General features: G+C 43.4%; 1 pseudogene across 1 annotated transcript in view; it reads right to left on the reverse strand.

Annotated features, from left to right (window-relative positions):
- Positions 1-336: 336 nt before the first annotated feature.
- Positions 337-25,092, reverse strand: part of LOC311137160 (potassium/sodium hyperpolarization-activated cyclic nucleotide-gated channel 2-like) — a 124,488-nt pseudogene continuing 99,732 nt past the window's right edge. The window contains exons 5-8 of the transcript in view: positions 20,510-20,656; positions 20,002-20,242; positions 12,579-12,743; positions 337-1,337 (exon numbers count right to left, since the gene is read on the reverse strand). The product of the transcript in view is annotated as a potassium/sodium hyperpolarization-activated cyclic nucleotide-gated channel 2-like (transcript). The remainder of the gene's footprint in view (positions 1,338-12,578; positions 12,744-20,001; positions 20,243-20,509; positions 20,657-25,092) is intronic.

Below are 25,092 nucleotides of genomic sequence, written 5' to 3' on the forward strand. Positions count from 1 at the left end.
GTATGTTGAATACGGTTACAGTAAACATGGCAAATAAAGGAGAAGAGATGTGGGGAGAAGGTGATACCTCTACGTACAGTCGGTATCTGTCTGTGGATGGAGTAGAAACATCCCACCTCTGATAATAACTCTGTATACAGACTTTATATTGTTAGTCATACATTTTCTATCAGCTCCTGTCTCTCTCCCCCTGTCATCAGCAGTCACACAGCATACATTCTTATAGTCAGATTTAGCCCCGCGTGACAGGGAGAGAGAGAATTATAGGTTAGAAGGAAGAAACCCTTAGAGTTCCCACAACCAAAAAGCCCTGGCTCTGCAGAAATCTAATAAAGGTCACAAATTGGAAGAGAGCCTCGATCTGACACGGTCTGTCTCAGGGAGGCTGGCTATAGAGTCCTTCCTGGGTAATCCTGAGTCTGGCAGGGCTGGCGCCAAGCCTGCCCCCATGCCTGCTCCCATGCCCACCCCAATGCCCACCCCCATTTCCACCCCCATGCCCATCCCCAGAGATGTAACAGTCCCCGGGAGGGAGGCTAGAGGTAACGCCCCCACAGACATCTGGTGGGGAAGCACCATCCTAAGAGTCACAGCGCTCCTGACCCCTGCAGGGCCCGAGTGGGTATGAGGGGGCCCGATGCAGGTGGAGGAGACACGGATGGACTGTGATGGGCAGGGGGCCACGGGCTGAGCCCCTCCCTGGGGCAGGGAGGGCTGAGAGGCGGACAGTGCCCTGGCGTCCTGACTCAGACTGCCCATGTGCAGAGACCGGGTGCTGTTATGGGTGTTGGGCCTGTGTGTGGGGCTGGGCATGACTTTCTGGACCAGGGAGAGCTGGGAGCCAGAAGAGGGGCTGTACTGGAATGTCCGTCCCCCAGCAGTTAGGGGGCTCTGGATGGGGGGGCTGGAGAGGGCCGTGGCGAATGCACCACTGGCGTGCAGCTGGGGATGCATGGTCTGCTGGGTCTGGGGGGGAGGGGAGGCTGGCACTGGGCTGGATACGCTCTGCATCACCTGGAACCTCCGCACCATCCGGGGGGACTGCAGGGCCCCAGCCCCTGCCAGAGGGCCTACCATGGGGGGACAGAAGCTCATGGCTACAGCCTGCTGGAGTGTGGCGATGGCTGAGCTCTGGGGAGGGCCAGGGGGGGTGAAGATGCCACCATGTGTGGGTGGGTTGGACATGGACATGGCACGGGGCCTCTGCAGGTCCACCTGCTGCACCATCTCACGGTCATATTTCACAATCTCCTGGATCATCTCGTTCTCCCGGTTGTTGAAGAAGCCCGAATTGAGGTCATGCTGAACCTTGTGCATTAGGATGGAGTTCTTCTTCCCTGAGGAGGAGAGAAAGGAGAGGAAAGATGAGACTGAGCAGACACTGTTCCTCTGTAGAATCAGCACAATCAATATGTTATACAAAGTCATAGCCAAATGGTTCAATGAATACTCCTGATAGTGCCCTACAGTAATATAATTCTCCCCCCCGATTAGTTGGTATTAGAGCAGTTGCTGGCATAGCAGAACAGAGTCTGGGGAAGCTGGAAGCAGGACAGACATGTATTTATACATTGTTTCAGCCTGCCTATCTGGAGGTTTGTCTGTAATTGAATTCACAGACGGTAATTTTGCACTGACAACGGAAGAGACGCTCAAGCATCAGTATGTGTGTCAGTGAGTTCACTGTAGATGTTTTTACTCGTGTGTGTTTGTGTTGTGTGTATTCCCCCCAGCTGAATTGTAAACACACACACACACACACACACACACACAAACAAACACACACACACACAGATATTTTGCTGTGAGGATGGGTGGCCAGTGTTTTTGCAGAGTCAACCAGAGCAGACGTGAGGAGGAGGAACACGTGCCTATGGCATGAGTGTGTGTTTGTGTGTGTGCGTGCGTTTCTGTGTGTGTGTGTGCATGCTTGCGTGCGTGTGTGTTTGTGGTGTCTGTGTGGGTCTGGGTTGGTGGTGATGCTGGGGGAGAAACCAATTTGCAGCTGAAATTGCTTCCTTCACGGAGCTCACACAGGCAGCCAGTGAGATCCCAGATCCATCTCTCTCATCTCCCCAGCTTTCAAAACATTTCTAATTGAACACATAAAAAACATATCTGATTATTACTTCCGCCCCCCTCTCATGTTTCTGAGTTGCATCTTTACGCTTTGTTTTTCCCATCAGCAGGGGATTTTCAACTTGTCCATCTCTATAGCGCAACACCCACATAAAAACATCAACATTGGGCTCCAACTGGTACATGAGATAGTCTGAGGGACTGGGAGGAGATGGGACACACAGTACAGTCTGACAGGAACATTAACTCAGTCCCTCTCTCATTCAAGCTGCATAACTAGCTGGTATGATACAACTTAGTCCAGTTCACAGCAGAGTGGGTGGCTGCTCTGTACAATAGCCTACACGTCAAGTCAAAAAGGCTAATTGCATGATGAGTCTTTAGGGTCAGGATAGAGTTCAGTGAGTCCAGTCTACTCCCAGCAAGCCAAAATTGGTTCCGTGAAAGTTCCCTGAACATTCGTTAGGTCCGGCAAATGTTCTCATAACACAAAAAGTGTCCAGTCGTCCTGATGATTATAGAATGTTTGTATAAAACATTCGTCTGATGTTGCAAAAACTTTCCTAGAACACATTTAATCTATTCTTTAAAGGTTTTCCAGAATGTTTCATTAGATTGTGGGAACAGTCTGTTGAGAACATTGTGGGGACATCACAAACGATACATACACAAAACACAAAAACTGTCTAGTTGTGTGGATGATTCAACAATGTTTCTTTTAGGGTGCAAAAAACATTCTGCTGATGATGTTACAAGAACATTCCCAGAACACATTTTTCCTGTTCTTTAAAGGTACCCAAAATGTTTCATTAGGTTGTGTGGATGATTCTGCAATGTTTCTTTTAGGGTGCAAAAAACATTCACCTGATGTTGCAAGAACGTTCATGGTACATATTTAATCTGTTCTTTAAAGTGGAAATGACAGCATTTTAACTACTTTGCGATATGAAACAAACAGACAATCATAATATCAGTCAAAAATATACAATTCCCAGTTTATGCTACAAAATCTACTTTATGTTTTAAAAATAGGTTCTATTTGACTCAACATTCCATGACATACACTAAGGCATTGTTGGCAGAATAGATGTATGCAGTTCAATGCATGATTAATATAATTCACCAATTCATTTCTTGGTAGTCCAATAAATATTGCTATCAGGTTGTAAATCAAAGCTGGCCTGGTACATTGTTTGCTGCCTCAATTCGAGATGCACTGTTTCAGTTTCAATGACTAGATATTTTGGACAAAAACTGACGGATGTAAGGCTGGGAATGTAAATACATTCAAACTAGTCAGTCATAACGTGGCTAATAGGCTAGCGTATCTATTTATGTAGCGAGCTAAAAAAACACGGAGCCTAACATTAGCTAGATAGCTATCTGCTAGGAGGATGTCATGTCATGTCATTGGAGTGGGTCAGTGACTGACTTTTTCCCCTCATATCATTTTTCTGTGGCTATACACAGCTAGAGATGCAGGTGTCATTTAGTTAGCTAGCAAGAACTTGAACGACTGTTATCCAGTTAGTATATCTCTTGCGTTCGCAAATTCACTCTGGCTATCTACTCCGATTTCAGAGCACTCTCGTCTGAGTGTTCCAGAGCGTAGAATAAGTGATGAATTTACGAACGTGCAACACCCGCTGATGACTGGTGACAGTAAAGTTGGGCAAAAAAGTAATAGTTAGTCACGAATGCTCTAGATAACATGTAAACAGCCTACCCAGCTCTGCTACAGTGAGTAAAATGGTCAGAGTGAGGTGTTTTCTCATTTGTGTCTGGAAGTAGCTAGCTAGCAAGCTAGCCAACTTTAGCCAGTTAGCTTGGGTGCAGGCAAGCTGCAGAAGGACGAGTAGGCTACAATTCCCTATCATTTATCAGTGCAATTTTGACAGCCAACTAGTTGAAAAAGTTTGAGAAGGTTTATCTAATGTTCCTTCGTTAGATTTTAGCACATCTTGCTCTGGCTAGCATAATGTTTTGATGTTGTTAATGTGCATAACTGAGGGAGAGAGAGAGCCTGCCTTTTCATGGTTGTTTGATCACTGTAAAGTTCCCAAATGTAAGAGGACTCCTGTGGTATTAACATACAGTGGGGAGAACAAGTATTTGATACACTGCCGATTTTGCAGGTTTTCCTACTTACAAAGCATGTAGAGGTCTGTAATTTTTTATCATAGGTACACTTCAACTGTGAGAGACGGAATCTAAAACAAAAATCCAGAAAATCACATTGTATGATTTTTAAGTAATTAATTTGCATTTTATTGCATGACATAAGTATTTGATCACCTACCAACCAGTAAGAATTCCGGCTCTCACAGACCTGTTAGTTTTTCTTTAAGAAGCCCTCCTGTTCTCCACTCATTACCTGTATTAACTGCACCTGTTTGAACTCGTTACTTGTATAAAAGACACCTGTCCACACACTCAATCAAACAGACTCCAACCTCTCCACAATGGCCAAGACCAGAGAGCTGTGTAAGGACATCAGGGATAAAATTGTAGACCTGCACAAGGCTGGGATGGGCTACAGGACAATAGGCAAGCAGCTTGGTGAGAAGGCAACAACTGTTGGCGCAATTATTAGAAAATGGAAGAAGTTCAAGATGACGGTCAATCACCCTCGGTCTGGGGCTCCATGCAAGATCTCACCTCGTGGGGCATCAATGATCATGAGGAAGGTGAGGGATCAGCCCAGAACTACACGGCAGGACCTGGTCAATGACCTGAAGAGAGCTGGGACCACAGTCTCAAAGAAAACCATTAGTAACACACTACGCCGTCATGGATTAAAATCCTGCAGCGCACGCAAGGTCCCCCTGCTCAAGCCAGCGCATGTCCAGGCCCGTCTGAAGTTTGCCAATGACCATCTGGATGATCCAGAGGAGGAATGGGAGAAGGTCATGTGGTCTGATGAGTCAAAAATATAGCTTTTTGGTCTAAACTCCACTCGCCGTGTTTGGAGGAAGTAGAAGGATGAGTACAACCCCAAGAACACCATCCCAACCGTGAAGCATGGAGGTGGAAACATCATTCTTTGGGGATGCTTTTCTGCAAAGGGGACAGGACGACTGCACCGTATTGAGGGGAGGATGGATGGGGCCATGTATCGCGAGATCTTGGCCAACAACCTCCTTCCCTCAGTAAGAGCATTGAAGATGGGTCGTGGCTGGGTCTTCCAGCATGACAACGACCCGAAACACACAGCCAGGGCAACTAAGGAGTGGCTCCGTAAGAAGCATCTCAAGGTCCTGGAGTGGCCTAGCCAGTCTCCAGAACTGAACCCAATAGAACATCTTTGGAGGGAGCTGAAAGTCCGTATTGCCCAGCGACAGCTCCAAAACCTGAAGGATCTGGAGAAGGTCTGTATGGAGGAGTGGGCCAAAATCCCTGCTGCACTGTGTGCAAACCTGGTCAAGACCTACAGGAAACGTATGATCTCTGTAATTGCAAACAAAGGTTTCTGTACCAAATATTAAGTTATGCTTTTCTGATGTATCAAATACTTATGTCATGCAATAAAATGCAAATTAATTACTTAAAAATCATACAATGTGATTTTCTTGATTTTTGTTTTAGATTCCATCTCTCGCAGTTGAAGTGTACCTATGATAAAAATTACAGACCTCTACATGCTTTGTAAGTAGGAAAACCTGCAAAATCGGCAGTGTATCAAATACTTGTTCTCCCCACTGTATGTGTCGAGTAAAGCTTAAACCATGCATTTAGATTGTAGGTAGGTATTGTAGTTAGGTATTGTAGGTAGTTTATCTAGGTAGTTATTGTAGGTAGTTATTGTAGGTAAGTATTGTAGTGTATTCGGATGAGCCCGGTGAAGCACGAGGCTAGCTAGCTAACCCACTACCTGGACCATTAAAGCTAGCTAGCTAGCGGGTAGCAACACCGCAGCCACTGCTAGCTGGCCAACTATACCAGCTAGCAGTACTGTAGCAACTAAATACATTTCAACGGAACGATTTGATTAGTGTAAAGTTAGCTAGCTACATAGTTGTCTTGGTATCAAAGACAAAGGTGTAGTATAGAGAAACTATCGAGGTTAGCTATCCAGCTACATTTTCAAACAGTCAACACCACAGCCACTGCTAGCTAGCCAACATTACCAGCTAGCAGTACTGTATCATTTTAGTCAATGAGAATTTTGCAACGTAAGCTTCACTTTCTGCACATTCGAGATGTGTAGTCCATTTGTGTAGCTAGCATGACTGACTTTGTGCTAGCTAGCCAACGTTTAATTACTTCTGCGTTATGAAAGGAACTAGACACGGACATGAATGATCCATTGGTAGTTTGTTGTAACCAAGTATTGGTGCTAAACCGTGTGTTATTGGATGCTAGCATGCTAGTTAGTTATGGCGTCATAGGATACGGTGCCCTGGGCGGTTTTCACAGAATAATACTGTACCAAGTTAGCTAGCTGAATAAACTAAGTTAGTCTATTCCTGGAAACATTGAACTACTGTAGATTACAGCAATTATAATTTCTAAAGTGGAAGTTGGAAGAGTTGTATTTGAGTGTTTCAGTGAAAGGTTAGTGAGGGAGGCCTCGTTTCCCCAGATGTTTAGTTAATTTCATTCCGATCTCCTTTGCATTAGTGTAGCCTTTTCTGTAGCCTGTCAACTATGTGTCTGTCTATCCCTGTTCTCTCCTCTCCGCACAGGCCATACAAACGCCTCACACCGCGTGGCTGCTGCCTCTCTAACCTGGTGGTCCCTGCACGCACGGCCCACGTGGAGTTCCAGTTCTCCGGCAGCCTCTGGAACTGCCTTTCTGCAGCCAACAAGGCAGAGTTAATCTCAGCCTATGCTACCCTCCAGTCCCTCGACTTCTTGGCGCTGACGGAAACATGGATTACCACAGAAAACACTGCTACTCCTACTGCTCTCTCCTCGTCTGACCATGTGTTCTCGCATACCCCGAGAGCATCTGGTCAGCGGGGCGGTGGCACAGGAATCCTCATCTCTCCCAAGTGGACATTCTCTCTTTCTCCTCTGACCCATCTGTCTATCTCCTCATTTGAATTCCATGCTGTCACAATCACTAGCCCATTTAAGCTTAACATCCTTAAAATGTATCGCCCTCCAGGTTCCCTTGGAGAGTTCATCAATGAGCTTGACGCCTTGATAAGTTCCTTTCCTGAGGATGGCTCACCCCTCACAGTTCTGGGTGACTTTAACCTCCCTACGTCTACCTTTGACTCATTTCTCTCTGCCTCCTTCTTTCCACTCCTCTCCTCTTTTGACCTCACCCTCTCACCGTCTCCCCCTACTCACAAGGCAGGCAATACGCTTGACCTCATCTTTATTAGATGCTGTTCTTCTACTAATCTCACTGCAACTCCCCTCCAAGTCTCCGACCACTACTTTGTATCCTTTTCTCTCTCGCTCTCCTCCAACACTACTCACTCTGCCCCTACTCAGATGGTAATGCGCCGTCGCGACCTTCGCTCTCTCTCTCCCGCTACTCTCTCCTCTTCCATCCTATCATCACTTCCCTCTGCTCAATCCTCCCTCCAATCTCCTGATTCTGCCTCCTCAACCCTCCTCTCCTCCCTTTCTGCATCTTTTGACTCTCTATGTCCCCTATTCTCCCGGCCGGCTCGGTCGTCCACTCCTGCTCCGTGGCTTGACAACTCATTGCGAGCTCACAGAAAATGGAGGAAAACTAGACTCCCTGCCGACCTGTCATCTTTTCACTCCCTCCTCTCTACATTTTCTTCCTCTGTTTCTGCTGCTAAAGCCACTTTATACCACTCTAAATTTCAAGCCTCTGCCTCTAACCCTAGGAAGCTCTTTGCCACCTTCTCCTCCCTGCTGAATCCTCCCTCCTCCCTCTCTGTGGATGACTTCGTCAACTATTTTGAAAAGAAGGTTGACGACATCCGATCCTCATTTATTAAGTCAAATGACACCGCTGGTCCTGCTCACACTGCCATACCCTATGCTTTGACTTCTTTCTCCATTCTCTCTCTCCAGATGAAATCTTGCGACGGCCAGCCGCCCAACAACCTGCCCGCTTGACCCTATCCCCTCCTCTCTTCTCCAGACCATTTCCGGAGACCTTCTCCCTTACCTCACCTCGCTCATCAACTCATCCTTGCCCCTGGCTATGTCCCTTCCGTCTTCAAGAGAGCGAGAGTTGCACACCTTCTCAAAAAACCTACACTCGATCCCTCCGATGTCAACAACTACAGACCAGTATCCCTTCTTTCTTTTCTCTCCAAAACGGTGACCCGATCCTGTAGGTTCATGCTCTACAACATTCGCAGAGTACGACCCTACCTTACACAGGAAGCGGCACAGGCCCTAATCCAGGCACTTGTCATCTCCCGTCTGCATTACTGCAACTCGCTGTTGGCTGGGCTCCCTGCCTGTGCCATTAAACCCCTACAACTCATCCAGAACGCTGCAGCCCATCTGGTGTTCAACCTTCCCAAGTTCTCTCACGTCACCCCGCTCCTCCGCACACTCCACTGGCTTCCAGTTGAAGCCCGCATCTGCTACAAGACCATGGTGCTCTGGATAAGAGCGTCTGCTAAATGACGAAAATGTAAATGTATACACTTGGCACATATAGCCACTGGGTTTTTTCCCATTCTTCAAGGCAAAACTGCTCCAGCTCCTTCAAGTTGGATGGGTTCCGCTGGTGTACAGCAATCTTTAAGTCATACCACATATTCTCAATTGGATTGAGGTCTGGGCTTTGACTAGGCCATTCCAAGACATTTGAATGTTTCCCCTTAAACCACTCAATTGTTACTTTAGCAGTATGCTTAGGGTCATTGTCCTGCTGCTGGAAGGTGAACCTCCGTCACAGTCTCAAATCTCTGGAAGACTGAAACAGGTTTTCCTCAAGAATTTCCCTGTATTTAGCCATCCATCATTCCTTCAATTTCCCAGTCCCTGCCGATGAAAAACATCCCCACAGCATGATGCTGCCACCACCATGCTTCACTGTGGTGTTCTCGGGGTGATGAGAGGTGTTGGGTTTACGCCAGACATAGCGTTTTCCTTGATGGCCAAAAAGCTCCATTTTAGTCTCATCTGATCAGAGTAGCTTCTTCCATATGTTTGGGGAGTCTCCCACATGCCTTGTTTGCTTATTTTTTTATTTAAGCAATGACTTTTTTCTGGCCACTCTTCTGTAAAGCCCAGCTCTGTGGAGTGTACGGCTTAAAGTGGTCCTATGGACAGATACTCCAATCTCCACTGTGGAGCTTTGCAGCTCCTTCAGCATTATCTTTGGTCTCTTTGTTGCCTCTCTGATTAATGCCTTCCTTGCCTGGTCCCTGAGTTTTGGTGGGCGGCCCTCTCTTGGCAGGTTTGTTGTGGTGCCATATTCTTTCAATTTTTTTATAATGGATTTAATGGTGCTCTGTGGGATGTTCAAAGTTTCTGATATTTTTTTTTTTAGAACCCAACCCTGATCTGTACTTCTCCACAACTTTGTCCCCGACCTGTTTGGAGAGCTCCTTGGTCTTCATGGTGCCACTTGCTTGGTGGTGCCCCTTGCTTAGTGGTGTTGCAGACTCTGGGGCCTTTCAGAACAGGTGTATATATACTGAGATCATGTGACAGATCATGTGACACTTCTGAAGGTAATTGGTTGCACCAGATCTTATTTAGGGGCTTCATAGCAGAGGGGGGAATACATATGCACGCACCACTTTTCCATTATTTATTTTTTAGAATTTTTTGAAACAAGTTATTTTTTCAATTTCACTTCACCAATTTGGACTATTTTGTGTATGTCCATTACATGAAATCCAAATTACAGGTTGTAATGCAACAAAATAGGAAAGACGCCAAGGGGGATGAATACTTTTGCAAGGCACTGTAAATATCTTCTTATGTGGCATTGACATTAGTGACCTGCTTGAAACCAATAAATACATTCTTAAAATAAAGTGGTGATCCTAACTGACCTAAGAGAGGGAATTTTGACTAGGATTAAATGTCAGGAATTGTGAAAAACTGAGTTTAAATGTATTTGTAAACTTCCGACTTCAACTGTAAAATACTGAGCCTTTGATCCAGGAGACTTCTGCTGTCAGTAAACCTAGCAAATAGGTAAACAGCATGCAAATTTAACAGAATATTCCTCTTCCCGTGTTCCCCTATGCTCTGTTCAGGTTAGATGTTAGCCTGTTATCAAAGACCAAAGACACCTGAATCTCCTCCAAATGTGTGAAATGAACAGCTCGTACAGTTGAAGTCGGAAGTTTACATACATCTTAGCCAAATACATTTAAACTCAGTTTTTCACAATTCCTGACATGTAATCCTAGTAAAAATTCCCTGTCTTAGGTCAGTTAGGATCCCACTTTATTTTAGTAATGTGAAATGTCAGAATAATAGTAGAGAGAATGATTTATTTCAGCTTTTATTTATTTCATCACATTCCCAGTGGGTCAGAAGTTTACATACACTCAATTCGTATTTGGTAGCATTGCCTTTAAATTGTTTAACTTGGGTCAAACGTTTTGGGTAGCCTTCCACAAGCTTCCCACAATAAATTGGGTGAATTTTGGTCCATTCCTCCTGACAAAGCTGGTGTAACTGAGTCAGGTTTGTAGGCCTCCTTGCTCGCACACGGTTTTTCAGTTCTGCCCACACATTTTCTATAGGATTGAGGTCAGGGCTTTGTGATGGCCACTCCAATACCATGACTTTGTTGTCCTTAAGCCATTTTGCCACAACTTTGGAAGTATGCTTGGGGTCATTGTCCATTTGGAAGACCCATTTGCGACCAAGCTTTAACTTCCTGACTGATGTCTTGAGATGTTGCTTCAATATATCCACATAAGTTTCCTTCCTCATGATGCCATCTATTTTGTGAAGTGCACCAGTCCCTCCTGCAGCAAAGCACCCCCACAGCATGATGCTACCACCCCCGTGCTTCACAGTTGGGATGGTGTTCTTCGGCTTGCAAGCCAACCCCTTTTTCCTCCAAACACAACGATGGTCATTATGGCCAAACAGTTCTATTTTTGTTTCATCAGACCAGAGGACATTTCCCTCAAAAGTACGATCTTTGTCCCCATGTGCAGTTGCAAACCGTAGTCTGGCTTTTTTATGGCGGTTTTGGAGCAGTGGCTTCTTCCTTGCTGAGCGGCCTTTCAGGTTATGTCGATATAGGACTCGTTTTACTGTGGATATAGATACTTTTGTACCTGTTTCCTCCAGCATCTTCACAAGGTCCTTTGCTGTTGTTCTGGGATTGATTTGTACTTTTCGCACCAAAGTACATTCATCTAGAGGAGATAGAACGCGTCTCCTTCCTGAGCGGTATGACGGCTGCGTGGTCCCATGGTGTTTATACTTGCGTACTATTGTTTGTACAGATGAACATGGTACCTTCAGGCGTTTAGAAATTGCTCCCAAGGATTAACCAGACTTGTGGAGGTCTACAATTTTTTTTCTGAGGTCTTGGCTGATTTCTTTTGATTTTCCCATGATGTCAAGCAAAGATGCACTGAGTTTGAAGGTAGGCCTTGAAATACATCCACAGGTACACCTCCAATTGACTCAAATGATGTCAATTAGCCTATCAGAAGCTTCTAAAGCCATGACATCATTTTCTGGAATTTCCCAAGCTGTTTAATGGCACAATCAACTTAGTGTATGTAAACTTCTGACCCACTGGAATTGTGATACAGTGAATTATAAGTGAAATAATCTGTCTGTAAACAATTGTTGGAAAAATTACTTGTGTCATGCACAAAGTAGATGTCCTAACCAACTTGCCAAAACTATCGTTTGTTAACAAGAAATTTGTGGAGTGGTTGAAAAACGAGTTTTAATGACTCCAACCTAAGTATGTAAACTTCCGACTTCAACTGGCAGGTGGCGGATGCAGGGTCCGTTTTGTAAACATCTGAAGTGAAGTCACTTGAACGAGGGGTGACATCAGCATCACATTGACCTTAGAGGAACGGGGCTTGCCTGCTCCGTTTAGTAAAATGTTATGATATGTTTACACTCAGGGCTCGGAATTCACTAACCAGGTGCTTTCCGATGATAGCTGAGTGACTGACAGCGTAGCAACACTGGCGGTAACAGCAGCAACTGAGGGAAAACAACTCCCTCCTTCCCACACACGAGAGCATAGACAGCTGTTTAGACAGTGTGCTGAGCAATCACTTTCACAAATGAGCATCACTCCTCCTGAGAGCACATTTAGTGTAAACCCAGGGGAGTATGGCACACTCAGTCATTTTAGATAATAATCATATCTTGCGAATGTCATATCCTTTAGATAGCTATAAAATGTTAATATTACATTAAAAAAAACGAGGGAAATCAAAGATAAATTATTAGTTGCATAGTTACAATAGGTTTCATTGCTAGATATGTTTGTTTTTGTTCTGCTGATTGTATGAATGACACAAAATGCCTCAACTATGCCCATAGCTAATCATGTATCGGTCAGTGGCTTATTTATTGGTCAGTGATCAGTGGTAGGCTGGTCTCACCTATCCGGTCCAGTCGGTCGATTGCCACAGTCTCGAAGGCTCGTCTCATCATGGGGTACTCCTCAAGCACCTCATTAAAGTTATCCACAGACAGGGAGTAGAGACGGCAGTACGTGTCCGCTCGCACACTGGCCGTCCGTCTGCCTCGGGTCAACAGACAGATCTCTGAGGGAGGGAGAGAGAGACAGGAGTGTCAGAGACAGACAGGAGACAGACACAATTACTACTCAGCCAGAGGGAGCATCATTACTGTAACTCAGCTACAGAAACATGTCAAAGAAACATGAGCCATTCGAATGTCATGATCATGACAAAAGTCACTCGGACATGACACACTCATTTATTCCTGTTATTCTAACCTTATAAAACACGGGTACAATAGTATGATTAAAAAACAAAGCACACACAATCCTACAGTATCAATTTATCACACGTGGAAATGGGTAATTTACTGAGGGGATAGCTATAGAGGTTAAATACGGAGAGGAGATAGGCAGTTAAAACAAAGACCCAGCTGTGACAGCTTAGTGAAGGGAGGGAGCTGCAGGGTTGGAGAGGTGGTGGAGCCAAGGTTAATTTCATTCAGGTGTTACCCTTCCTTCTCTGGCCTGTGACTGACTGTTGTCTTGGAAACCACATGCTCTTTTAATTCCGCTGCCTCCCCGGCTCTCCCCCCTCGCTCCCCTGTCACATGTGAAGGGTATCCTCTGGCTCTCAGTGAAGAAAACCCCCCACTGGAATGTAATTTACTGTATGCATTAATTTACTTGTTTTTATACATTTTTATGTTTTCGCCTTTGTGGCTGTGGTAACTAGTGGAAACCCTGCACCGGACAATGGCTCCACTCTACATATCAGCCTCTCCAGCAGTAGGCAAACCCCCCGGGGGCCATGGAAATAGAGGAATTAACAAGTGCTGTCAAGATCAGCTTCCACCGGCGGGATAGACGCCCACACACCATTAAAGAGCAACAAAGGGATGTTCTATACATGAGTTATACATATACATAATAACCTCGTCACTAAGCCACAGTGACCTTCTCCACCCCAGCCCCCCTCCCCCACTCTCAAAATGGCTCCTTATTCACAGGGTATTAAAGTGTGACCTTGAGTGTCAGCGCGGCCATGTGTCTCTTCGCTATTTAATGGGGGATTTACAGTTCTTCACTAGATTAATGAGACTCCGTTTTCTCAGCTGTGCCGAGCGATGCAGAGGCAAGCAGCAGAACTCACTGCTGGGATGTGACTCTTCAGACCCTACTACACCCACTTACTCACCCTTCAAAAACGAATTACGGCAAATATGGGCCATGTCGAGTAGAGATTGTGTATACTTCCCTAATGCCCCATTGAATTCATCATCTTTGATCAACTATTACATTACCTTGTTTCTACCTTCTTTCCATATTCCCTCATCCTACTACAACAGGACGTGGTCCTCTGTAGCTCAGCTGGTAGAGCACGGCGCTTGTAACGCCAAGGTAGTGGGTTCGATCCCCGGGACCACCCATACACAAAAATGTATGCACGCATGACTGTAAGTCGCTTTGGATAAAAGCGTCTGCTAAATGGCATATTATTATTATTATTATAGGACAAAAATACAGTATCTTCTCCAGTAATAATACGAATTACATTTACATTTGACATTTTAGTCATTTAGTAGGCGCTCTTATCCAGAGCGACTTACAGTTAGTGAGTGCATACATACAGTGAGGGAAAAAAGTATTTGAACCCCTGCTGATTTTGTACGTTTGCCCACTGACAAAGAAATGATCAGTCTATAATTTTAATGGTAGGTTTATTTGAACAGTGAGAGACAGAACAACAACAACAAAATCCAGAAAAACGCATGTCAAAAATGTTATAAATTGATTTGCATTTTAATGAGGGAAATAAGTATTTGACCCCTCTGCAAAACATGACTTAGTACTTGGTGGCAAAACCCTTGTTGGCAATCACAGAGGTCAGACGTTTCTTGTAGTTGGCCACCAGGTTTGCACACATCTCAGGAGGGATTTTGTCCCACTCCTCTTTGCAGATCTCCAAGTCATTAAGGTTTCGAGCCTGACGTTTGGAAACTCGAACCTTCAGCTCCCTCCACAGATTTTCTATGGGATTAAGGTCTGGAGACTGGCTAGGCCACTCCAGGACCTTAATGTGCTTCTTCTTGAGCCACTCCTTTGTTGCCTTGGCCGTGTGTTTTGGGTCATTGTCATGCTGGAATACCCATCCACGACCCATTTTCAATGCCCTGGCTGAGGGAAGGAGGTTCTCACCCAAGATTTGATGGTACATGGCGCCGTCCATCGTCCCTTTGATGCGGTGAAGTTGTCCTGTTCCCTTAGCAGAAAAACACCCCCAAAGCATAATGTTTCCACCTCCATGTTTGACTGTGGAGATGGTGTTGTTGGTGTCATAGGCAGCATTCCTCCTCCTCCAAACACGGCGAGTTGAGTTGATGCCAAAGAGCTCGATTTTGGTCTCATCTGACCACAACACTTTCACCCAGTTCTCCTCTGAATCATTCAGATGTTCATTGGCAAACTTCAGACGGCCCTGTATATGTGCTTTCTTGAGCAGGGGGACCTTGCAGGCGCTGCAGGATTTCAGTCCTTCACGGCGTAGTGTGTTACCAATTGTTTTCTTGGTGACTATGGTCCCAGCTGCCTTGAGATCATTGTCAAGATCCTCCTGTGTAGTTCTGGGCTGATTCCTCACCGTTCTCATGATCATTGCAACTCCACAAGGTGAGATCTTGCATGGAGCCCCAGGCCGAGGGAGATTGACAGTTATTTTGTGTTTCTTCCATTTGCGAATAATCGCACCAACTGTTGTCATCTTCTCACCAAGCTGCTTGGCGATGGTCTTGTAGCCCATTTCAGCCTGTGTAGGTCTACAATCTTGTCCCTGACATCCTTGGAGAGCTCTTTGGTCTTGGCCATGGTGGAGAGTTTGGAATCTGATTGATTGATTGCTTCTGTGGACAGGTGTCTTTTTATACAGGTAACAAACTGAGATTAGGAGCACTCCCTTTAAGAGTGTGCTCCTAATCTCAGCTCGTTACCTGTATAAAAGATACCTGGGAGCCAGAAATCTTTCTGATTGAGAGGGGGTCAAATACTTATTTCCCTCATTAAAATGCAAATCATTTATAACATTTTTTACATGCGTTTTTCTGGATTTTTTTGTTGTTATTCTGTCTCTCACTGTTCAAATAAACCTACCATTAAAATTATAGACTGATAATTTCTTTGTCAGTGGGCAAACGTATAAAATCAGCAGGGGATCAAATACTTTTTTCCCTCACTGTATATATATATTTTTTTTTTTTCATACTGATCCCCAGTGGGAAACGAATCCACAACCCTGACGTTGCAAACGCCATGCTCTACCAACTGAGCTACACGGGAATTGTAAGCAATAGCAGATGAATCGATCACAAATACCACCACAAATCTAACAGACATTCTGATTCAAGTATTCTCCTCCTAACCCATGCTATGTAGAAAAAGGTTGGCTTCCCAGTGGCATATAATGGCTTGGCTTTGGACACCGATGGTTGACGTTACTAATTGCTCTGTCATCAGTGTTCTGTGGATTAATTAGCTGTTATTAATGTGCATGTGTGCTGCTGTGGATCTCTGACACTCCTTCAACACCTGCCCATGCTCCTGGCACCTCACAGCCCAACCCACAGCACCACTGAAGTGAACTCTGCTTTTCTGAAGGGTTGTCACTAGTTACCACATCCACTGTAGTATGAATGATGTAGTAGCCATGCTGGTTAAGTGTGCCTTGAATTATAAATAAATCACAGACAGTGTCACCAGCAAAACACCCTCACACCATCACATCTCCTCCTCCATGCTTTACGGTGGGAAATACACATGCGGAGATCATCCGTTCACCCACACGCGTCTCACAAAGACACGGCGGTTGGAACCAAAAATCTCAAATTTGGACTCCAGACCAAAGGACACATTTCCACCGGTCTAATGTCCATTGCTCGTGTTTCTTGGGCCAAGCACGTCTCTTCTTCTTATTGGTGTCCTTTAGAAGTGGTTTCGTTGCAGCAATTCGACCTGAAGGCCTGATTTACACAGTCTCCTCTGAACAGTTGATGTTGAGATGTGTCTGTTACTTGAACTCTGTGAAGCATTTATTTGGGCTGCAATTTCTGAGGCTGGTAACTCTAATGAACTTATCGTCTGCAGCAGAGGTAACTCTGGGTCTTCCATTCCTGTGGCGGTTCTCATGAGAGCCAGTTTCATCATAGCGCTTGATGGTTTTTGCGACTGCACTTGAAGAAACTTTCAAAGTTCTTGACATTTTCCGTATTGACTGACCTTCATGTCTTAAAGTAATGATGGACTGTCGTTTCTCTTTGCTTGTTTGAGCTGTTCTTCCCATAATATGGACTTGGTCTTTTACTAAACAGGGCTATCTTCTGTATACCCCCCCCCCCTACCTTGTCACAACACAACTGATTGGCTCAAACGCATTAAGAAGGAAAGAAATTCCACAAATACATTTTCAGGAAGCCACACCTGTTAACTGAAATGCATTCCAGGTGACTACCTCATGAAGCTGGTTGAGAGAATGCCAAGAGTGTGCAAAGCTGTCATCAAAGCAAAGGGTGGCTATTTTGATTTGTTTAACACTTTTTTGGTTACTACATGATTGCATATGTCTTATTTCATTGTTTGATGTCTTCACTATTATTCTACAATGTAAAAAACAGTAAAAAATTAAGAAAAACCCTTGAATGAGTAGGTTTGTCCAAACTTTTGACTGGTAGTGTATGTTATTAGCAGTGGTGGAAAAAGTACCCAAAAGTCATACTTGAGTAAAAGTATAGATACCTTAATAGAAAGTTACTCAAGTAAAAGTGAAAGTCACCCAGTAAAATACTACTTGAGTAAAAGTCTAAAAGTATTTGGTTTAAAATATACGTAAGCATCAAAAGTAAATATAATTGCTCAAATATACTTCAGGATCAAAAGTTAAAGTAATAATAGTAAGTATAAATCATTTGAAATTCCTTATATTTAGCAAAGCAGACGGCACCATTTTCTTGTTTTTAAAATGTACGGATAGCCAGGGGCACACTCCAACACTCAGACATTATTTAAAAAATATTTGTGTTTAGTGAGTCCGCCAGATGTGTTCTCTTGATAAGGGTGTGAATTTCACAATTTTCCTGTCTTGGTAAGCATTCAAAATGTAACGAGTACTTTGGATTGTCAGGGAAAATGTATGGAGTAAATAGTACTATATTTTCTTTAGGAATGTAGCATGGGCGGTGTGTTCAATAGGGCGATATGGGCGACGCACTGCCAAACGGGAAAAGGAAGGGATTTTTTTTCTAATCAATTATATCATGGCAACAGTAGTTCAGTGTTCACGTCTGATCTGCCAGCCACTAAATGTCCAATCAGGCTAAAGTCGTGCTTCAAATGTCCCCGCCCGTTTTGGGGCGATTTCAGTCAGGTTGAAAATCGCCCAGAAGTCTCTCATAGCCTCTAATGTAAAATATTTTTTTTTCAAATTTCTGAGCTTTCAATACATTCTCTATGGGTGTCTGAGGGCTTGCACTTACGCGCTTTCGTCATACGTAACGTAACGTAACCATGAACGGCAGACAGCAACGCTTGGACAGCGACTGGTGTAACCGACATGCACCATCTTTCAGAAAAGATTAAGAAAAATGAGCTGTCAAAGACCCACATTGATAGCTGTTTGAGATTGTCTGCTTTGGTGAGAGTGAATATTGCCACTCAACTGGATGAGGGATACAGGCTAGCTGTCCGCCGCCACAACGATGAGGTTAGCAACAGCAGAGTCGTGAACACTGTCTACGAGAATCGAGACGACCTCATAGAATGTTTTGAAGCCATCCGGACGGGTTCATTGGGTTCATTTGACCAGCCCACCGTACCAGAAGCTACAGAATAAGGACATCGATGCTGTCTTTATCAAACGTGCCCTCGACAGCTTCGCAAGCAGTGTGCAGGCCATAAGGTAAGATAAAGATTAAACAATATCATTCGATCTTTCTCAAAGCAGAGCTTTATTTGAAAATGTATGCATGAAAGGAGACTGCATTTGTGTTTGAAATTACATTATTGTCATTATATATGGCCAGTGGTGTAATCTATCTTATTTTATATACTATGTGTACTGTACAGTGGTGCTCATAAGTGTATGAACACATTCTAAAGCTGACTAAAAAGAGGAATAAAAAAATAAAAAAATCATCTTTTGGAATTTGATCTTAATGACTTAATTAAAAAAGTTGGAAAATCCAACCTTTAAGGACACCAATTTTCTTTTCTTTTTTATTCCTCTTTTTAGTCAACTTTAGCATGGGATCATAAGCTTATGAGCACCACTGTATACTGTGCTGAACATCCAGGCTATGTGAGACACAAAGGCTAACTTAAACACTAAAGACTTTATGCATCCCTGCCCATTTTAAGTGGAACTGAAGTATTTGTACTATACATGGATACATTGCATATACCTGTGCATCACATAGACAACAATACTGTACAAAGCCAACAAACACATTGGTCTGTTTGCCTTCAGGGACTCCTCTCAACAGCAGCTGCAAGAAGCAACAGGAGCCAAAAGACCCAGAACAGCTTTGAGAGAAGAGGAGAAGCAGAGGCTGTCTGAAGAGGTCTGCAACACCATCCTGGATCACACCAAAGAAAGGTTCTCTTTCTCTGGCCACCTTGTGAGTGCTACCTTACTGCAAGCAGACATGTTTGAAAGGTACTGCCATTCAAAAAAATAAAAAATCTGTTCATGTTCATTTTTACAAATCTATACAATTGGCCAGAATATGGTTGTTCATATTTACAAATCTATACAATTGGCCAGAATATGGTTGTTCATTTTTACAAAGCCATACATATTGTTTATGCAGTGTTGAGGAATGTGAAAGAACACCCTTGATTATTTTTACTGTGATAACTTATTTTGCTTTTGTAAGCCAACACTTTTGAGATCAGTCAATAAATGCTTCTGGTATTGACTTATATGCTGCCCCTGTCTTCATGTTGTTGCTGGACATATCTTTTTAAAAATGTGTGTAGGTCACCTAAATCATCAGAAAAATTGCCCCTCCTGAGAATTTTTTCAGGAGCCGCCACTGTAGTGAAGTAAAAGTAAAAGTTGTCAAAAATATAAATAGTAAATTAAAGTACATATACCCCAAAAAACTACTTAAGTAGTAGATTTAAGTATTTTTACCTAAGTACTTTACACCACGGGTTATTAGCACCATTATTGAATAAAATAGAATAATATAGAATCTATTGATCCCAGGTTTGCCAGCAGCAGCAGATCTTAGGAAAGTTATAGAAAACTAAATCATAGAAAAGTGGTAATACTGTATATTGTTGACCATCCATACCTCCAAAGTAGGATCCATCTGAGAGCTTCATGCCCATGGATCCTTTGGTCAGGACACTGGTCACACCATGTTGGGTGAAGTACATCTTCTTGCCAATGGTGCCCTCCCTGATGATGTAATCTCCGGGCTGGAAGACCTCGAAGCGGAGCTTAGTCAACATGGCCGTCACAAAGTTGGGGTCAGCATTGGCAAACAGGGGCATGGACGCCACTAGCTTACGGCAAGTGAAGTTGACAATTTCCTAAGGGAAAATAACATGACTTTTACTGAATTGCAATTTTGTTAGGTCTAAATCTAACATAGCAAAGGTGTGGAAATGGCAACAATATGTATGGACTAATTTGGTGTGGTTGAATGACTTAGTAAAGCAAGAGGCTTGTTAAGGGGATTATTTACAAAAGACAACGATGAAGCTTTGCAGAGAAATCAATTTCTTTTTGGTTCCTTTGTTCAATTTTTTCTGTTTGAGACCTTGTCAGGGTTTTGATGGTGTGTTTTGTTGTTTTACCTTCCGCAGTGGTTCATTAAGCTCTTCCAGGATGCTCTCCTCATCAAACATCTTGCCCTGGTATCTGTGCTCGTAGTAGTCATGGATTTTCTGTCGGAAGTCAGATGGCAGTTTGTGGAAAGACATGTACTGCTCCACTTGTTTGTACTAGAGAACGAGAGAGAGGGAGAGAGAAAGAAAGAGGGAAGAAGGAGGGGAAGAGACATATGAATCATGTTAAATGTAAACTGCATTCTGTTGATATGAATGGATAATGTGGAATATGCTCTACAGCACCTGCTTATTAAAGGAACAGTTATTCCCCAAATTAAAGTTTGGGGGACAAAGACATATACAGTGGGGAAAAAAAGTATTTAGTCAGCCACCAATTGTGCAAGTTCTCCCACTTAAAAAGATGAGAGAGGCCTGTAATTTTCATCATAGGTACACGTCAACTATGACAGACAAAATGAGAAAATGTTTTCCAGAAAATCACATTGTAGGATTTTTAATGAATTTATTTGCAAATTATGGTGGAAAATAAGTATTTGGTCAATAACAAAAGTTTCTCAATACTTTGTTATATACCCTTTGTTGGCAATGACACAGGTCAAACGTTTTCTGTAAGTCTTCACAAGGTTTTCACACACTGTTGCTGGTATTTTGGCCCATTCCTCCATGCAGATCTCCTCTAGAGCAGTGATGTTTTGGGGCTGTCGCTGGGCAACACAGACTTTCAACTCCCTCCAAAGATTTTCTATGGGGTTGAGATCTGGAGACTGGCTAGGCCACTCCAGGACCTTGAAATGCTTCTTACGAAGCCACTCCTTCGTTGCCCGGGCGGTGTGTTTGGGATCATTGTCATGCTGAAAGACCCAGCCACGTTTCATCTTCAATGCCCTTGCTGATGGAAGGAGGTTTTCACTCAAAATCTCACGATACATGGCCCCATTCATTCTTTCCTTTACACGGATCAGTCGTCCTGGTCCCTTTGCAGAAAAACAGCCCCAAAGCATGATGTTTCCACCCCCATGCTTCACAGTAGGTATGGTGTTCTTTGGATGCAACTCAGCATTCTTTGTCCTCCAAACACGACGAGTTGAGTTTTTACCAAAAAGTTCTATTTTGGTTTCATCTGACCATATGACATTCTCCCAATCCTCTTCTGGATCATCCAAATGCACTCTAGCAAACTTCAGACGGGCCTGGACATGTACTGGCTTAAGCAGGGGGACACGTCTGGCACTGCAGGATTTGAGTCCCTGGCGGCGTAGTGTGTTACTGATGGTAGGCTTTGTTACTTTGGTCCCAGCTCTCTGCAGGTCATTCACTAGGTCCCCCCGTGTGGTTCTGGGATTTTTGCTCACCGTTCTTGTGATCATTTTGACCCCACGGGGTGAGATCTTGCGTGGAGCCCCAGATCGAGGGAGATTATCAGTTGTCTTGTATGTCTTCCATTTCCTAATAATTGCTCCCACAGTTGATTTCTTCAAACCAAGCTGCTTACCTATTGCAGATTCAGTCTTCCCAGCCTGGTGCATGTCTACAATTTTGTTTCTGGTGTCCTTTGACAGCTCTTTGGTCTTGGCCATAGTGGAGTTTGGAGTGTGACTGTTTGAGGTTGTGGACAGGTGTCTTTTATACTGATAACAAGTTCAAACAGGTGCCATTAATACAGGTAACGAGTGGAGGACAGAGGAGCCTCTTAAATAAGAAGTTACAGGTCTGTGAGAGCCAGAAATCTTGCTTGTTTGTAGGTGACCAAATACTTATTTTCCACCATAATTTGCAAATAAATTCATTAAAAATCCTACAATGTGATTTTCTGGAATTCTTTTTCTCAATTTGTCTGTCATAGTTGACGTGTACCTATGATGAAAATTACAGGCCTCTCTCATCTTTTTAAGTGGGAGAACTTGCACAATTGGTGGCTGACTAAATACTTTTTTCCCCCACTGTATATAAGCTAGTCCAGTCAATATTCAACACCATCTGTAGACAGCATAAGACAATGTTTGACAAATGTACATTCTAACCAAAATATTATTTCAAGGTCATACGGACATTAATACTAGTATTCAATGCATTGTGGTCGTTGTATTCATTCTCAAACAATTAGAATTCACCATAAACAACAGATTGCATATCTCTAAACCATGAGCTAAACATCTTTCAGTGGTATGTCTCCTATACCACATGGTGTACATTGAACATACAGGAAAGACTAGGAAGAGACGTTCACAGCCATCGCTTGATCTATATACAGTATCCTAGGTTGTTGAGGAAATGTGAAAGCTCCGGAAAGCTAGAGAAATGTATTAATACTCTACTGTGTCAGTGGAGATGTGTACCTGCTCTATTTAATGTACAGTTGAAGTCGGAAGTTTACATACACTTAGGTTGGAGTCATTAAAACTAATTTTTCAACCACTCCACAAATTTCTTGTTAACAAACTATAGTTTTGGCAAGTCGGTTAGGACATCTACTTTGTGAATGACACAAGTAAGTTTTCCAACAATTATTTACAGACAGATTATTTCACTTATAATTCACTGTATCACAATTCCAGTGGGTCAGAAGTTTACATACACTAAGTTGACTGTGCCTTTAAACAGCTTGGAAAATTCCAGAAAATGATGTCATGGCTTTAGAAGATTCTGATAGGCTAATTGACATCATTTGAGTCAATTGGAGGTGTACCTGTGGATGTATTTCAAGGCCTACCTTCAAACTCAGTGCCTCTTTGCTTGACATCATGGGAAAATCAAAAGAAATCAGCCAAGACCTCAGAAAAAAAATGGTAGACCTCCACAAGTCTGGTTCATCCTTGGGAGCAATTTCCAAAAGACTGAAGGTACCACGTTCATCTGTACAAACAATAGTAAGCATGTATAAACACCATTGGACCACGCAGCCGTCATACCGCTCAGGAAGGAGACGCGTTCTGTCTCCTAGAGATGAACGTACTTTGATGCGAAAAGTGCAAATCAATCCCAGAACAACAGCAAAGGACCTTGTGAAGATGCTGGAGGACACAGGTACAAAAGCATCTATATCCACAGTAAAATGAGTCCTATATCGACATAACCTGAAAGGCCGCTCAGCAAGGAAGAAGCCACTGCTCCAAAACCGCCATAAAAAAGCCAGACTACGGTTTGCAACTGCACATGGGGACAAAGATCGTACTTTTTGGAAAAATGTCCTCTGGTCTGATGAAACAAAAATAGAACTGTTTGGCCATAATGACCATCGTTGTGTTTGGAGGAAAAAGGGGTTGGCTTGCAAGCCGAAGAACACCATCCCAACGTGAAGCACGGGGGTGGCAGCATCATGCTGTGGGGGTGCTTTGCTGCAGGAGGGACTGTTGCACTTCACAAAATAGATGGCATCATGAGGAAGGAAACTTATGTGGATATATTGAAGCAACATCTCAAGAAATCAGTCAGGAAGTTAAAGCTTGGTCGCAAATGGGTCTCCAAATGGACAATGACCCCAAGCATGGACAACAAAGTCAAGGTATTGGAGTGGCCATCACAAAGCCCTGACCTCAATCCTATAGAAAATGTGTGTGCAGAACTGAAAAAGCGTGTGCGAGCAAGGAGTCCTACAAACCTGACTCAGTTACACCAGCTCTGTCAGGAGGAATGGGCCAAACTTCACCCAACTTATTGTGGGAAGCTTGTGGAAGGCTACCCGACACGTTTGTCCCAGGTTAAACAATTTAAAGGCAATGCTACCAAATACTAATTGAGTGTATGTAAACTTCTGACCCACTGGGAATGTGATGAAATAAATAAAAGCTGAAATAAATCATTATCTCTACTATTATTCTGACATGTCACATTCTTAAAATAAAGTGGTGATCCTAACTGACCTAAGACAGGGAATTTGTACTAGGATTAAATGTCAGGAATTGTGAAAAACTGAGTTTAAATGTATTTGGCTAAAATGTATGTAAACTTCCGACTTCAACTGTATATCCAACCACATGCCTGCTCTCAGTCAACATAAACCAATAAAACCCCGCCACAACTGTTTAACTGGTTACAGTAGTCCTATTATTGGACATGGAACCACTCTTTGGTATGATGATGACTGTATTCAGTGGAGGACATGGCTAATTATTAATGGGAGCAGCATGCATTTCTGTACTTGGATACTATTCTAAGAGGCTGTACGTTATTTTAAGTGGAATTGATGGGTATATGCACAGGGGTAGCTTACAATTCTGAACTGATGTTTGTAAAGCGGTAGCTGGCTAAGTATATTCTATGCTTATTCATAGAGAGAAGATCCCTGCTCAAATGGAATTGTAATGATTTACACCATTTTAGTTTAATTCAGTGCTTCCTTCGCTCTCTTTGAGGGAGCTGCCAATCAAATTGTGTGAATTGTGCTCGCTTAAAACACATTTTATGAAAGATATACTGTAGCTCCTTTAATGTTCACTAAGTGTACAAAATATTAAGAACACCTGCTCTTTCCATGACATAGACTGACCAGGTGAATCCAGCTGAAAGCTATGATCCCTAATTGATGTCACTTGTCAAATCCACTTCAATCAGTGTAGATGAAAGGGAGGAGACAGGTTAAAGAACAATTT

The sequence above is a fragment of the Coregonus lavaretus genome (assembly GCF_964263955.1).
Source record: "Coregonus lavaretus genome assembly, chromosome: 11".
NCBI lineage: Eukaryota > Metazoa > Chordata > Actinopteri > Salmoniformes > Salmonidae > Coregonus > Coregonus lavaretus.